The 17774-nt window shown below is 40.3% G+C and overlaps 1 long non-coding RNA gene across 1 annotated transcript in view; it reads left to right on the top strand.

Moving 5' to 3' along the window:
• The window catches only part of LOC105079040 (uncharacterized), a 281377-nt gene that overhangs the window by 152273 nt on the left and 111330 nt on the right, over nt 1–17774 (top strand). The window contains exon 5 of the long non-coding RNA XR_012498958.1: nt 3365–3386. This is a non-coding gene — a long non-coding RNA (uncharacterized LOC105079040). The remainder of the gene's footprint in view (nt 1–3364; nt 3387–17774) is intronic.

The raw sequence follows: 17774 nt of genomic DNA, 5'->3' as shown, positions 1-17774 counted from the left end.
GGATAATGAGTCTCTCTGGACACTGGAAATTTCCCAGATATCTGAGTATTTGCTTCTTTAAGCCTCACACTTTTAATTTTAATCAATTCAGTTGGAACTCTGCACCAAATATATCATATTCTTCCCTGAGTTCTTAAACAAGGAACCTAACTTAACATTTTCTTGACTGAGTCACAAAAATTATAATCTGTTGTAGTAGAAATACAACAGAAAGATGACCTCAGAGGTTGCTGAGACACGTAAGATGGTTGATTCGTATATTAAATGACCCAGATTTATGTACGTGTAAGTCCTTGTAATGACTTTTTATAGTTTTTCTGAAAACCTCCCTCTCTATTGTCAGTGTACTTAACCACTAGCAGTCCCTTACCCCTCTTTTAAACTGCTATATTCTAGAAATTAGAGTAACGAAGGTGTCAAGAGAAGGTTAAAAGGCTCTGACAGAGGACGTAAGGGACAGCAAATTGAGTCCTACCAAATTTCTTCATTTGGGTCAACTGTATAGCAATTTCTACATGGGGAAATTGTCAGCTGAGTTCTGGAAAGGTGAGAGATTATTGTAGCTGCTCCAAGGAAGTTGATTTGAAAACTCAGAAGAATGCTAAGATGAGATATGAATCTTCCTCACAGAATTTATAATAAAATGATTTTTCTGAAGACAAAAGCCATACATGCCAATTTTAAAATCTTTAAATCGTATAGATATATGCAGTGTGGAAAATGAAAGTTCCTCATATTGAATCTTCACCACCATGAAAAGACTACTTGTGAAAAATACATCAGTGTTTTTTTCTGTCCACATACTAGTGGGTTATTAAGACTGTTTTTAAAAGGTAAATTTAGTATCATACACTGCTTGTGCCTTACAACTTGATCTTTCAACTTACCGATTAATCTTGAATGTCCGTGAATTCATGCATTTTTAGTTACTTTATTGCGTTTAACCACAGCTTAGTATTCCATTAAGGAAGCATCATAATTTATTTAAACAGCTCTCTACTGATAGATATTTGGATAGCATCCAGCTTTTCAACATTGCAGTCAACACTGAAATGGACATCTTTGATTATGTATAATTGAGTATTTGGGTAGGATAAATTCTTAGATGTGAAATCTGTCATTTGTGTTAATTTCCTAGAACTGCTGTAACAAAGATCACAAACTGGGTGGCTTAAAACAACAGAAATATATCGTCTCACAGTTCTGAAGGTTAGAAATCCAAAATCAAGATGTCAGGACCATGCTCCCTCTGAAATCTGTAGGGGAGCCTGTCCTTGTTCTTCCCAGCTTCTGGTGGTTTGCTGGCAATCATTGGTGTTCTCTGCCTTACAGCTGCATAACTCCAATCTTTGCCTTCAACGTCACATGGCAACCTCCCTGTTTGACTCTATCTTCATGTAGCTATTTTCTTGCATTTGCTCTACCACTGAGCTATATCCACCTGCCCCATGTCTCTTTTTTGTTGGAGGAGGGGTGTGACACAATTTAAGCCATAACATGCTAAGAGCTTTCAAAATTTTAGTAGATGTTGCCAAAGTTTCTTTCAAAAACATTATGCCAATATAGATTGTCACCAATAATGTATGAAAGTGACATACACTTCTCACCCACCCTGGATATTATCAATTTTTAATTATTTCCTAATGTGTAAGTAAAAACTTATAATTTATTATTTTATTTTGCATTTCTCTAATTATTAGTGAAATGAGAAAATTTTCTCTTGCTTTACTGATTAGTTGCATTTTTTCCTGTGGTTTGCCACCCTTTTGTCCATTTTTCTATTCCATTGTTCATCTTTTTCTTATTGATGAGTGTTTTTTGCTTATTAGAGTAATCAATAAATTATTTGCTTGTTATATATGTTGTACTTTCCCTCCAACTTGTTCTTTCCTAATGTCTTTGAACCGTAGCTTTTTAAAAATGGAATAATAATTGACATATACGTTGTATTAGTTTTAGGTGTAACACAATGATCTCTTATATATATGTATTGTGAAACAGTTACTGCAATAAGTTTAGTTAACATCCATCACCACACATAATTACAATTTTTTTCTTGTGATGAGAAGTTTTAAGATCTATTTTCTTCCCAACTTCCAGTATGTAATACATTTGTTAACTATCATCACCATGCTGTAATGTATTACATCCCCAGGACTTATTTATCTTATAACTGGAAGTTTGTAGCTTTTGACCACAGAAGCTTATTATTTTATGTAGTTACTTTCCCCTTTTTATAATCTAGGAATTTTCATGTTTAGAAAGGCCTTATCAAAGAGGGGAGGGATAAATTGGGAGTTCGGGATTAACAGATACACACTATTATATATAAAATAGATAACAAGGACCTGCTATATAGCTGTATATACAGGGAGCTATATCCAGTTTCTTGTAATAAGCTATAATGGAAAATAATCTGAAAATATATGTGTATATATATGTATATACATAACTGAATCACTTTACTTTACACCTGAAACTAACATTGTAAATTGAATACACTTCAATAAATAAAAATTTAAAAAAAGAAAGGCCTTATCCATTCCAAGATTATAAAAATATACATTCATATTTTCTTCTAATACAGTTATAGCTTCATTTGTACATTTTTCTTATAATCCCTTTGACATGTATTTTAGTATAAGGAGTGAAATGAGCATCTAGAATTATTATTTTTCTAAGTGGCTATCAATACTATTTGTTGATCTATTTTCCGCATAGATTGGAAATGATACCTGTATCACTTACTGCATTATGTGTAAATTGCTGCATGTTTGGGGGTCTGTTCATGGGCCATCCTATTCTGTTTCATTGTCCTGCCAGTCTCTTATTAAGTAGGAACCACAGTATTATAGTTACTATAACTTTATAATATATCTGAATATCTGGTAGGGCTTATTTCCCTCCTTTACTTTTCATAACTTTTCCTACTATTATAACTTTATTCCTTTAGATTAAGTTTAAATTTCATCAAATTCTTCTACAAATCCTTTTGTATTTTGATGGAATGACATTGACTTTATATTATAGATGAAATTTACACTGTGTATTCTTTTGTTTTCCTCTCAAAGGTAGAACTGTTTCTTGATGGATTGAAGTCTTCTTTCATATCTCTCAATGTTATATATACCTTTCTCTTCGTATAATACAGTATATATAATTTTGTCAACTTATTCTTAAGTATTTCATTTTTTCATTGCTTTTGTGAATAAAATGTTTTCTTACATTAAGTTTTCTACCTGGTTGCTTTTTGCATGCAGGAAAGTTATTGATTTTTTAAAAAATAATTAAATATGTGACTGACTAGCTTCCTGAATTCTCACATTGTTTCTAATGGCTTTTTGTTATTTTCTTGTGGTTTCAGGTGAATTGTCACATCATCTACAGTAAGTAGAATTTTGCCTCTTTTCTTATGGCATTTACAGTTTTTATTGGTTCTCTTTCGTAATTGCATTTGCTAGCTCTTCCAGAAAAATATTAAGTAATAGCATTGGTAGTGGACACACTTATTTTATTCCTGATTTTAGTGGAAATGTTTTCATTGTTTTCCTGTTATTCATGACATTGAATTATGATTTGGAATTCATATATCTATTGGATTATGAAAGTATTCCTGTATTCCTATTTTCACACGGTGGTTAGGAATATGTCACTTCCCAGCTATATACAGTTCCTGCTCTAGCTATGTGACCTGAGGCAAGATCCTTAAACTTGCTAAGATTTAGTCTGGTTATCTGTAGAATGAGCCTGGTGAACCTTCATCACTCGGTGATGGTGAGGACTCAATGACAAAACACACACAAAGCACATCAGATGGTGCCCGGTACATAATAAGGGCAGAATAAATGTTAGCTTTTATTATTGTTACTGTTTTACTCTAAATGAATGTTCAGTTTTATTACATTCCTTTTCTGTATCTTTGAATGTAATCATGACTTTTCTCCTTGACTATTAATAGGGTGAATTACACTAATAGATTTTCTAAAATTGAATCCCCCCTGAAATGAGCTCCAGTCTATCACAGTGTATTCTTTTAATGGACTTCTGGATTCTCTTTGTTAATATTTTGATTAAGATTTTTGCCTCACAGGTAAAAGTGAGAGCACCTTAGCATATTTTGTGTTTGTGTGTGTGTGTGTGTGTGTGTGTGTGATTTGTGTGGTGTGAGTATGGTGTGGGTATGGTGTGAATAGATGTGATGCGGTATGGGTAGTGTGTGGGTGATTCATGTGTGAATAGTGCATGTTTGTACTTGTGTAGTGTGATACATGTGTATGTGTGAATAGTGTGTGGTGTGTATATGTGGTATGTTCCTATTTATAGTGTGTGTGGTAGTATGGGAGTATGTGTGGTGTGTGTAGTGTGGACAGTGTTGTGGGGCAATGTTTGAATGAGGCGTGCAGTATATGCATGGGATCTCTATGAGGTTTTGGTACCAATGATATATTGGCTTCATAAAAAAAAGGAACTTCTTCCCCTTTTTCTTTAACTCATTGCTGAATGAGTTTAATGGCATCAGAAGCATTTCTGCCTTAAAGGTTTAAACTAATCAACTTGTTAAATGATCTGGGCAGGGGCAGTCTTTGATAACATTATCAATTTCTTCCATGGTTTGAGTTTTGAAAAATCTTTTTGAGTCAATTTTGATAAAAATTTTTTGAAAATCATTCATTTGTTCTTTTTTATTAGAGAGTAAAGGAACAACTGTTTTGATATTATATCAAATAATAGTGTAGTATATAATTAAAATGCTTTCCTAACACTTAATAATGAAGACAAAGAGTATGGAGAGTTGAGAGGTGATTTTGGCACCAAGAGTACTACAAAGATAATCAAGCCGGGAAGATGGACTCTCTTTGAGATTGGATCATCTTTTAGTAAAAATGGGGAAATATGTGATTCATTGGTTTACTGCAGTTAAGTAAATAGTAAATGAATACCTACAAAATAAATGTGATCAGTAGACTTAAATCCTTCTAAACATGGCTCTTGAGGAATATACCAAAAGGATTCTTTAGGGGTGGGAATGCTAGGAAGCTGGTGCATCAGAATAGAGCTCAGCCAAGTGTGTGCCTACTGTCAGCTAATAGAACAAGAAGGACTTCCTGGAGGAGATGGACTGAAACTAAGTCGAGAAAAGAAAAGTGATTCAGAAAAGTGATTCAGAAAAGTGTTATGGTAAGAACTGCAGTCACGGGATAAAAACTACAGGGTGGGGGTCATGCCTGCAGGTGTGGGAAGTACAAGTACCAGGACTAGTGAGACTTGGGGTTAGCTGGTGGGTGGGCACAGAGTGTCGAGCTAAGGAGATCTGGCATGACCCACATGTCTTTCGGAAGTCAGCTGACCTCTTGTTCTTACTTGAAGGCTTATTCATGTTTGTACCTGTTGCCCTTCTTCCCCCTTGAACTTGAAGAGAGGGTGCTAAGTTAGTACGCTCAGTTAGATGACCTAAACATGGGCTGGTGAAATGTGGGGATCTACAGGCCTTCTCTCCTCCCACCCCCGAGTGTCCTGACCTCTTCTGAGTTTCCAAGTGCTGCTTCCTCAGCTGAGGTTTTCCCAGAACACAAAGTTCTGCTTGTAGGCTCCAGATACCCAGAAGTGCCTCTCTCTGGCCGGTCGGCTGCTTCTCCCATCTCCACACAGGACCTAGAGGAATGTCAGGGAGAGAAGGGAAGATGAGAGCTAATCATTAATTCCCTCAAGGGATCTTGCAGAGGGGACATGGACTTAACCATTTCCAAATAACGACATTCTAGCTGACTGTTTTGTTCTGAAAGGGCATTTATGTCCCTGATCCTCAAGGGAAAGTTAAAATGAAATAGGCTTTATTTGGTTGTCTTTGCTCAGTTTGGAGCACCTGGAACTGCAAGGGATTTTACACCTGAATTCTGGGGCCCTGGAGGTTCTACAGCCTGTTCTTTGTTTGTAGCAGGTGCTCAGTAAGTGCCTGCTGACTTTATGTGATTGTGGTAGGTCTGGTGGGTGGTTGCGGCAGAGATCAGACCGGGACTTAGAGCTATGGGATCGGCTTCCTGGCCTCCTTCCACCAGGCCCACCTGAACCACTCTTGGGAGGTGAGGCTGGAGGAAGCATGATGCTGAGGAAGGCAATAGCCCTGTGGAAGCAACTGCAGAAGCGGTGTCTGGAGAATAGGAGCAAGGCAAGGAACCACTCAGGCCTGGCCACCATTGAAAATCAGGGCTTCCAAACTGAGATGTGTGTCAGAGCAGGGGAGAGCAGCCACAGGCCAGAAACCAGAGTCTTTGCAACCAAACTTACAGGGCCTGATATTATTCTTGCCATGGCAGGATCCAAAGATGGTCCCAAGAATGGCCTTCCCAGAGGCAAAAGGCCCATCAGATGCCAGATTAGACCTGCTGTTGTTACCACATCCTCCTGACAAGACTCCAGAATATCTGTAATGTTAAGGGTTGAACTTTGAGTGAACACCACCTGCTGAAGACCAAATGCTCCCTGCAGTGTTTCCAAAATGTGACCTGTGGACCAACCACCTATCTCAGAATTACCCAAGATGCTTGTTACAAATGTAAATTCCAAGGCCCCACCCAGACCTACTAATTCAGCATCTCTGGGAGTGTGGCCAGGAGTCTGCATTTTTAATAATACCCCAGATAACTCTTATTTATACACACTGACATTTGAGCTCTACCATGTGTTACTGAAACTAGTAACTAGTTCCAGGGAACACACTAGTTCCCTGGAAGTGAGTAAATGGTGATAGTAAACTCTGGCCCATATTCATTTCTTTGTTCATTTATTCATTCAACAAATATTTTTAAAGACTTATGTTCAAAGCATTATGTTAGGTGCTGTGGAAATTTAAACTTAACCAGTTAGTACTTATTTAACTAGTACTCAACTATGCTCCAGGCAAGATGTGAGGCACTGCAGATCCAATATAAGTAAACAGTTCCTGACCCCAGAACCTGGACAGGGATGGGGGCCCTCATGGGACCAATGTGACACAATGTGACGCACACTGCTGATGATGTTATGTACAAAATATACAACAGTGTTGGAGAAATCATTCTATTAAAGGCCAGAAGTGAAGATGGCATTTGAAGTAGATCCTGAAGAATGAGTAGAATTTTGCCTGGGGGAATAGGCAAGGGTAAGAGGAGCATGCTGAGTGGAGGGAGCAACCCCACGAAAGACACAGAGACACAAGATGCAGGACATACCTGGGGGTCCAATGAGATGTTTGGTGTGACCTGCCTATGGGCTGCCTGCCTAGAGGAAACCAACTGAAAATGAAGCCAGAAACAGGCAGGTGCCAGGTTGGGAGGAACTGTAAATGTTATTCCAAGAGTTTGGACTTGGTACTATACTACGAGCCAGTGGTTCCCAAACCTGGCTGTGCAGATTCCTGAGCCGTATCTACATCCAGTCTGATTCAATCTGGGGTGGGATCAAAGAGTGTATTTTCACCAAAGTCTGCAGGCAATGCACAGCCATGGTTGGGACCCACTGTAATGAAGATTGCTAGAAGGACTTTCAGTAAGGAAAGTCATTGTCACAGTTGGACTCTGGGCAAGCCTGAGACTAGAGTGAGCGGAATAAGGCACCTATGGAGCAAAATTTAAGGAGAGTTCCACTCTCAGCACTTGCAAGATCCTGAGAGTAGTATCTCCTTAAACTTCATGCCTTTAGCACCCCACTCCACATTCTAGTCCCAGCCATGACTCAAGGGACTGTAGAGAGGCTTCCAAGGGGGGAGGGCAGTAGAAACAGGATAGCCTTCTAGGTGAGAAATGATGGCGGCCTCCGGGATGGAGAGAAGATCAGAGACCCTTCCAGAGTAGCACCTGTAAGACTGGATGTGACCCAGGGCAGCAGCCTAGAAGGAGACCAAGGTTGTCTGGCTTAGGCCCTGGAGCATGAGAACCGTGCACTGACATAGTGGGCATGAAGTAGATTTGGGGAGCAGATAAGTGGTTCATTTTGAGACATGCTATTTGAGGTTCTTGTAAGAGATTCTTGGCAGAACTGTACCACCACTTATTCCTAAAGATATATTCAGGTACATCCTATTGCAAGAATCTCAACAAATTCAACAACCAATTATTAAGCACTTAGTATGTACAAAGCCCTATGTTAAACTGTGGGGGTGGGGGACACAAAAAGTGAATAAGACATTACCCCAGGTCTCCAGAACCTCTTGTATGCAAATGAGTAATTCTAGTGCATTAGTCTATATTAGATCCAATGATAAAAGTACAGAAATAGTGCTGTGGGTACCAAGAAGAGGCGTAAGAATGATTCTGGAAGTGAGGATTGGAGAAGGCTTTTTGGAAGCAAGATCTGAGCTGGCTCCTAAATGTAGCTATAAGAGAAGAACAAGCAAAGCAGAGAAAAATTTGAGTGAAAGCACAGAAGCAGGATGTGCACAGAGTATTAGAAGACTGCTTCGGAGACCATGTTCCCACATACATTTATGAAGCATCTTATGTATGCTCAGTGCAGTGTTAGTGTGGCAGCCATGAGAATGAACCTTATATGCATCCAGTTATGAGGAAGCTCACTGACCAAGGGCCCAAGTGCCACACTCTGAAATCCATCGCTGCCTTGTTGTGAGGGCCACACTTTTCCCAGGCTGCTCCCATGCAGGGATGGAATCTCAGGGGTTCTGAGAGAAGCCCATTTCTAGAAGATACAGACTCATCTGATGGCCAGTTTTGGCTTGAGGATGGCCATCTAGGACACTTCCACCCACCCTCCCTTTACTCGCCTTCTCTTTGGGTCAGATTATATTGGAGCCTGGAGACTTTCCCAGCCTTACCAGCGACTTTCCCATTTCCTTTCAATACTAGCTTTTCCAAGGCCAGACTAACCCATATAGGTATTGTGAGGGGGAATAATATCAAGCTGATTTCTTTTTCTCAGTTCTTTGCATATTGAATTATTCCTTAAATAACCCTAATAGGGCTCTCTGTTCAAAGGAAGTTAACAGAGAGATATTTTATAAAAAGAAAGCATTTCTGAAAAAGGACAAATCACTCTGCCTCTTGATGCTTTTGTGTGTATCAAGATTTCTCCAAGAGGGGTGTGGCTGGAATGAAAACATGTTGGTAGCCCAGCAATAGGGTCAGCGGGGTGGTGGCTGAGCACAGTACTGAGCTGCGGAATTTCTGCTGGCTGCTCAGTCCTGCCTCATTGGCTCTGTGCTTTCTCAGGCAGTACATGATGGATGTTTTATAAGGTGCTCTGATTTTCCAAAAATCACGTTGGGTAGAGGAGCTTTGGAGCCAAGCAGGCCTTAGTTTAAACAGCAAATGAGCAACTTTCTACATAACCTCAAACTGGTTCCATAACCTTTCTGAGCTGCTGTTACCTCATCTACAAAATGGGGATAGCACATGGCACATGCACAGTTACTTGGAGGACTGGAAATAAACTGTAGTGCACCAGGCACTCTATAATTGGGACTTCTTATGTCTATTAGTTTTATCCAAAAAATGGGGTTGAGTTTAGCAGTGTAGGGTGGAATGCAATCGAGGTCACACTGGAGAATGTTTCAGGATAAGGATCCAGTGTTTCTCTCTATCACAGCCAACAAGAGGAAACAGCTCAGAGATCAGAATGAAGATCATCCAACAACCTAATACTAGGGGTTGCCCTTTTGAAATTCTTAATTTTGGCTATTAGAGCCAGAACCTTCTGTAGATATTAGTGTGGTGTTTAACAGCACACAAGTCTCCGCTTCATTCCATCAGGATAGACACAGTGTTGATTCAGTGGACCTAGGTGTTTCCATGCCAGGTATCTCTCAGCACATAGAATCATAGATTCATTTTTCTGATTCCAAGTAGAGGGCAATTCCAGTTATGTGTGCACTAGCATGCAACCTATAAGCCTCTGTGGTGGGTTAAAGATGGCTGAAAATTCTTCTATATTCCTTCCATAGATTGGTGGGTTCCGTTTCCCCTCCCCGATGCTGAGTTGGCACAGTTGTATTAGTCAGAGTTCTCAGAGAAACAGAATATATACGTGTGTGTGTGTGTGTGTGTGTAGAGAGAGAGGAGATTTATTATAAGGAATTGACTTACATGATTATGGAGGCTGAAAAGTCTCAACATCTGTCATCTGTAAGCTGGAGACCTAGGAAAGCCAGTGGTATAAGTTCCAGTCTGAATCCAAAGACCTGAGGACCAGGAGCAGTGATGTAAGACTCAATCCAAGAGCAGAGGGACACCAGTGTCCCCGCTGAAGCAGTTAGGCAGAGAGAGCAGATTCTCCCTTCTTCTGCCTTTTTGATCTACTGAGGCCTTCAGTGGATTTGATGATGCCCACATTAGGAAGGATAATCTGTTTTACTCAGTCTACTGATACAAATGCTAATCTCATGCAGAAACATCCTCACAAATATACCCCAGAATACTGTTTAATCAAGTATTTGGGCATCTCATGAGCTGGTTGACAGGATACATAAAATTAGCCATCCGAGAACAGTGAAAGGAAAGCTTTGCTAGTTCTGGGCTAGCCTTTAAGAGAACAGGCAGATTCCTCCTTGCTCTTTTGGAACCCTGAGTAGCCACAGAACACGTCTGGCTGGCCTGCCAGAGAAACCATGTGCAAAGGCCCTGAGATTATGTGGAGAGAGGACAGCCAAGCCAACCTTCCAGCCAGAGCCATTCCTGCTAAGACGACAGGAATGTGAGAAAAGCCACCTTGGACCCTCCAGATCAGACTAGCCACAGCTATATACCCTGAGCAATCCCAGGCAACCCCAGATGGGGCAGAAGAATCACCCGACTGAGAACTGCCAAACTTCCAACCAACAAAATAGTGAAATCTAATAAAATGGTGGTTGTTTCAAGCTACTAAATTTTACAGTAGTTTGTCATACAAAAAGAGATAACCTTGAAGAAAAGTCTGCACTTGGAACTCCCTTGGTATGGCACCCATGCTACCCTAAGGATTTGAGATGACTCAGCGCCCCCAAACACTTTACTAGACTGAGAGTTCGAGACTTTGAGCGACTTTGAATTTGTTGCCTGCTCACCATCTCAGAGCTGAAGGTGTGTGTAGGGGGAATACACAAAGGAATGCTCCCAGGCTCACTCTAGAAATTGATTAATTTCCTTCAACTCTAACCTTCTCTCTTCTGACAATTGTTTTTAAAAGTGGAAGACTAGGATGGAAGAGAGCAGAAAGAGAAAGAATGGAATATAGAAAAAAGTGAAAATGGAAAGAAAAGGAAGTTGGAGTTCTCAGATTGAATGGCGTCTGCTCAAAAATGAAGAAATAAAATCAAAACCTCCAAGCAAAGAAATGAGCCAATTCTCGCAACACCTATTCATTGTTCAACACCAACCACACATTAGAGGATAAATTAAGACAAATAGCTAATGGCCAAGAGAACTTCTTTATTCTCAGTTTCTATTTGACATCAGTTTCATTTATTCATTCATTCAGTCCACAAGCATTTATTAAATAATTGTTATCTGTAGGAGAAACTAAAAAAATATGGTATAATTGAAATATCCTACTTCACCCATTTGCAGCAGATGATAACTCTTCAGAGGTTTTATTTCCAGAATATATAAACAGCTCATACAACTTAATAACAAAAAGAGAAACAGCCCAATCCAAAAATGGGCAGAAGACCTAAACAAGCAATCCTCCAGTGAAAACATACAAATGGCCAATAGGCATATGAAAAAATGCTCAATATCACTAATTAACAGTGAAATGCAAATCAAAACTACAATGAGGTATCACCTCACATCAGTCAAAATGGCCATCATTATAAAGTCCACAAACGATAAATGCTGGAGAGGCTGTGGAGAAAAGGGAACCCTCCTACACTGTTGGTGGGAATGTAGTTTGGTGTAGCCATTATGGAAAACCATATGGAGATTCCTCAAAAGACTAAAAATAGACTTACCCTATGATCCAGCAATCCCACTTCTGAGCATATATCTGGAGGTAACTCTAATTTTAAAAGATACATGCACCTCAGTGTTCATAGCAGCACTATATACAATAGCCAAGACATGAAAGCAACCTAAATGTCCATTTTTAAATGACTGGTTAAAGAAGTTGTGGTATATTTATACAATGGAATACTACTCAGCCATAAAAAAGAATAAAATAATGCCATTTGCAGCAACATGGATGGACCTAGAGATCATCATTCTAAGTGAAGTAAGCCAGAAAGAGAAATAAAAATACCGTATGATATCACTTATATGTGGAGTCTAAAAAAGAAAAAAGAGGACACTAATGAACTCATCTACAAAACAGAAACAGACTCACAGACATAGTAAACAATCTTATGGTTACCGGGGGAAAGAGTATGGGAAGGGATAAACTTGGGAGTTTGAGATTTACAAATGTTATCTATTATATATAAAAATAGATTTTAAAATTTCTTTTGTATAGCACAGGGAACTATATTCAATATCTTGTAATAACCTTTAATAAAAAGAATATGAAAATGAATATATGTATGTATATGCATGACTGGAACATTGTGCTTGCTGTACAATAAAATTATGCACTCCCAGAATGGAGGAAATCCATTCTTCTCTCCTGGGGTTCCCTATCTGTGATACATTCAAGAAGCCCACAAGTACTTAGCCAGATCACTTCAAAGAAAATCCATTCGACAGCCAGAAGAAACTGTTCTTCACCACTGTTGCTGTAGCCATAGCTTCACTGTAGAGCTGCTGAAAACAGGGAGTCCATCAAATTCTTTCACCTAAAGAAATGCTACAGTGGGTAAGGTCCATGCCAGAAAAAGTTGAAGTTAGTGTGTCCACCTTGCCACCAAAGCCAGTAGTTCACTACTGGCCCTGTGCCTTGAGGAGTCGCCATTGAATCTGAGGTTCACTACCAATTTGGCAGTGGTTTTTCAGAGTACAGGGTGGACAAGAACATTCCTTCTTCCAAACGCATCATCCACTTCAGGTGCATCAGGCACCAGTGTTATAGATCTTTAGGGAAAGAGCCACATACCAAAAGTCCTCCCCTGCTAAGGAATGCCATGGAAGTTCCAAAGTAACCACAAGATATACCCCAAATCAGATCTCTTCCATGAATCATCAGATCAGATTCCCAAAGAGGAGAGGAAGTCCTTCCCTCCCCAGTCCAAGCCTGCTAATTTTTCTGTCCCGGTGTTAACCACTTGTCATCCCCTATGGTTTCAACAGAGAGAGTCCTTGGCCACTTCATTACAATAAAACATTGTCTCCTCTCCTTTGGAGAGGGTATACACATACAAAAACAGGCAACAATAAAGGAGAATAATGCATCAAAAGATTAGAACAGACTTCAAAAAGGGTTGTAGTTCAACCTTCCCATTATGCCAACAGGGAAACAGAGGCTCAGAAACTTAACCAATCTGTGCAAAGCCAGGTACAACATTTGATAGTTGAATTCAAATCCTCAACCCAAGCTCATTCCTCCAGATTTTTACATAACTGCTTCTCTTGGCCTCTAAATGAAACTAAAAGACACTTAAATAATTTGGGGGCTTTACTTTTTTTCTTTGCCGAAGAGAAACAGAAACATTCCTCATTAAGCCAAGGCAGGGTCTGACAGAGCTTGGCAGCTGGAAGTGTCTTTCTAAATCTGGAAACACAACATCTCCTTTGAAAAGTGGGAGCAACAATTTGTGCCTCTTAAATGTGAAGAAACATATTTCTTTGTGAGAAAAAAATAACTGCAGTGAAATTGCTGAAGAAAAATATTGGGCAAGGCAGTCAGCAAAACAAGAGATACTGAGTTTGTCAGAACATCCAGTTTATTCATGTGCCAAAAAGGGGGAAAATACCAGCAAATTATTTTCCATTTGCAAATATGTTTTGTTAATTTTCCCAGAAGATAAATATACAGGAACTCATGAGTTACAAAAATTGAATGCCCAAGTATTTCATAAAGAGAACAGGCTGAAATTGGGCTAAAGAGGAAAAAAAGAATCTTTGTTCACTCTACAAGAAAATCTTCCCACCATCACCATCCAGAATCATTGATGGGCTGAGTCAGATACACAAGATCACTGATTTAGGGGAGATCTCAGTTTAAGACACACACTCATTTATTCATGTATAAGAATGACATGAAGGAAATGGCAATAATGCCTTCCATTCTATGCTCAATTTTTGAAGTCTTTGTGTTCATTTTTGCTTTAACACCAGATTTCTAGATTGGATGGCTGGATGATACAGTCAATCACATGGAGAAAGGCTCATCAATTCCGATTTTGACCTTGTGTTTTAAGTATTTATGGTATCAAATTCTTCTAATCATTGGATGAAATGATCTCTTTTACTGGTATGAAACTTGGTGCACAGCTTGCCAGACACTTTGTTTTTGGGTCTTTCACTGAATCCCTTAGCTTTTTGCTGTTCTTCCTCCCTTTTTTCTTACCTTATTGCTGCATCTTGAGAATAATATGCCCTCATGATTGAATGACGAACTCCTCTCCTGGAATATGCAGGTCTGGTCCAGCAGAACACCCACTGTGTGCTCGTTTGGAATCATTCAGTTTTGTGTGTTCCATCATTGCACATTGTCTTGCTTTTTTTATTTTCTTACTCCTTTTCTTTTGTCATAGTCATGATATAGCTGCACATCTATGATTAACTGAAATGGTATGGGACTGATGATTAGGGAGAAAATTCTAGAATTAGATCTGTTCACTAGAATTGGGGACAAGAGAGCAGGTACATATACCAGGGGTCTAGAGCCAGCTGAAGATGGGAAGTTCAGTCTGCAGGCAAAGCAGAATGTGACAGACGGAGGGCCAGGTCAATATTGGCACCATAGGATGTAACATGTATTGGGTGCAGTTCGTACCAGAGTGGTATGGGGAGATGGTACCATTGCTCCTAACAAGGAAAATCAGAAGTGTGAAGATACTATGCAGAGTCCAAGGCATTACTGAGGCACCAAGGAGACGGCAGCAGCATCTGGTTACCAAAGCTGGGCTCAGGCAGAAAGCGGACCAGCAGTCAGGGTGAGCCTGAGGCCCCCTGGAGCTTCTTCAGCAGATCTGCCTCAAGTCCAGGAGCTGGGGTAGGATAGGCCGTGGAGAAGAGAGGCATGACGGGGGAGGGAGACTTGTGCCATTGGGGGAGTCGTCATCTGTTGAACCTGACATCTCCCAACTGGACTTTGACAAATCCCCTTGAGGGCAAGGACTGTTCTGCTCCTCTGGCCTCCAGAGGGCACATCCTGGGTGCTTAATAGGTGCAAACACAATTGAGTTGAGGTAAAGGGCCATCTTCAGTTAATTATTCAGAACCCCATTGTAACAAATAGCTTCATGGATTTAAGGTACTACAAGGGCATAGTTGGTCTCCAGAAGAGAAACAGTTGTATAAACACAAGCCTGACTGTGCAGATGATAGTGATTGACAGGTATGTACTGACAAGGACACTGCTGCTTATGTAGGTTGCACAGATGCAGACTCAGCAGCCTTCCAGCTTTCAGAGGGGCTTCACCAGCCCTCAGTGCCCTGCTGTCCACGCAGTGATACCATTAGGTTGTCTGAGGAGCCTTTCAGGGCCTGCAGACGCTCCCTTCCCATTCTCTTAGGAGGGGAACAGGGCTTATTATTTCCTTAGTCCTCCATTCTGTTCTGAAGACTCTCTCGCTTAGGACTGCCTGCCCGCCAGGTACAAGTAACCTAAGAACCCAGCACATTCTTGAGTGCTCACTGTGAAAGTAAAGGGAAGATCAGTTTCCCAGGATCAGTTCCCAGATACACAATCCCTAGAGGGCCAGATTTAGTGATTCCTGCAGTGGTTCAACTCAGTAACCCCTGGGTCCACTCCACACCATCAGTACCCTAAATTAGGCAGGGCTAGGAATCTGTTCTATTTATATTCTAGACATTATTAGGTCACCTACACCTGCCAGAGAAGACTACAGGAGAGATGCATAATTTCTGCTATAAGTTAAGGGCTGGTAGCAGCCAACTGGTTGGACATAATAGACATTTATACCAAAGTTGTATTTTTTCCAGACAGACGTGGAGATAAACAGATTCTGACTTAAGCAAATTTGTGAGACTGAGAAATCAGTGAAATTTGCCTTTGGTGTCTCCCATCTCTTCTGTTTCCGCTCAGTGACCAAGCCCTCCCTCCCATCACTGCTCCTTCCTGGTTCTGGGTGCCTTCCTGAAGTTTCAAAAAAAAAAAAAAATTGATAACATAATTAAACTTAACTGTCTCCTTCACATTACTGTAGTAACTGCCCCAGGTATTTGCATTTTAAAATCTTTTATTATGGAATGAAATGGTTTCTAGGTCTTCCCCAGAAGGGATTTTTAAGCAATATTAAGCAGGTGGAGAGGTTTTTTAGAGCAAGAGAGTTTTTCCTGGTTTCCAAAATTACACTGTGCTGTATCAAAGGCTGGCTGGTCCCAATGTCAATAATTGACTATAAGTTTGCTTTAGATACACTAGGTGCTGCGAAGTTACTTGAAGGAACATCCTGGCTCTGTTCTCCCAGCCTCCTCCTAACCCCATACACCCCCATTCCTCTGCTAAAGAGAATATCCAACATTTACAAGCCTCTATGAATTACTAAAATATTTTCGTGTATGTTATCTCATTTAATCCTCACAATAGTCCTATGAGATAAGGACTTTAATTATCCTAATTAAAATGGTAATTCCACTTAATACTGCTTCTAAAAATTCCATTTCCTTGACTCAGTGTCGCTACACTCTCCAGGTTTTCTTCCTCCCCACAACCCTGGCTCACTGCTCCTCCTCAGGGACCTTTGTGGGCTCCATTTCTCCCTGGGCCTTAACCATTGGGGTTCCCTGGACTTTTGCCCCACTTTAACCCTGGCCATCACATTCATTCAGGAACTTTAATTGCAGTGTGTATGTTTCGACTTTCATGGCTACTGTCAGAGCCTAGCCCACTCTCTGAGCTCCAGGCCTGTTCAACATTTCTGCTCGGATATCTCACAAGTCTCTAAAAATCTGTACGTCTAAAACAAAATGCATAATCTACCCCTACTCATCCACTACTCACCATCACCGCTGAAAAATTTGCCCATTGGACAGTGTTCATTGAGTCCTCTGTCTCCATTCATTGGCCATGTTATTCTAATGGTCTCTCACCTCCACTATCACAGTCACTTCTCCATTTAGACTCCTGTAGTGCTCCCCCAATTAGGTCCCCCTATCCTCTTAGCTGTCTTTAACCCATTTTCCATAGGTAACCTGAAAAGTTTTTGTAAAATACAAATCTCACCAAGCCAAACCTCTGCTGAAAACAGAGGTAGTAGTTAGTAGTTGGCCTGACTATTGTTGGGGACTTATAAATATGGATCCCAGTGCTTAATGTGGCTTCTGAAACTCAAGGAAGTATGGTCTCTACCCAGCGTTCCAGCCTTTTCTCACCCCACTGTCTGCTTCACCATCAACATTCCTGCCCCTGTAGCTTCTTTTTGTCTCCTTGGAAGTTCAGAGGTTTTGGTACCTCAGGACCTTGGCACTATCTGTTCTCTCACCTAGCTAACTCTTAATCATCTTCCAGATCTCAACTTAAAATATCACTTCCCTAAAGAGATCTTTCCTGATTTCTTAGACAAGGCTAAATCCCCTTTGGATGTGCCCTAATAGCACATAACCCTCATCACAATTGAAATGACTTATTTAATGTCTGTCTGCTTAGCTAAACTGTAAACACCACAAGAGTGGATTTTTCCCCCAGTATCCAGCACAATGCCTAATACACACTCAGTATTCAAAAAATATTTATTGGATTGAATTAAGTGACTA

This window comes from Camelus bactrianus, chromosome 15 (genome assembly GCF_048773025.1).
Source record: "Camelus bactrianus isolate YW-2024 breed Bactrian camel chromosome 15, ASM4877302v1, whole genome shotgun sequence".
Taxonomy (NCBI): Eukaryota; Metazoa; Chordata; class Mammalia; order Artiodactyla; family Camelidae; genus Camelus; species Camelus bactrianus.
Note: the sequence above shows the minus strand (reverse complement) of the source record. Positions and strands in the feature narration are given on the sequence as shown.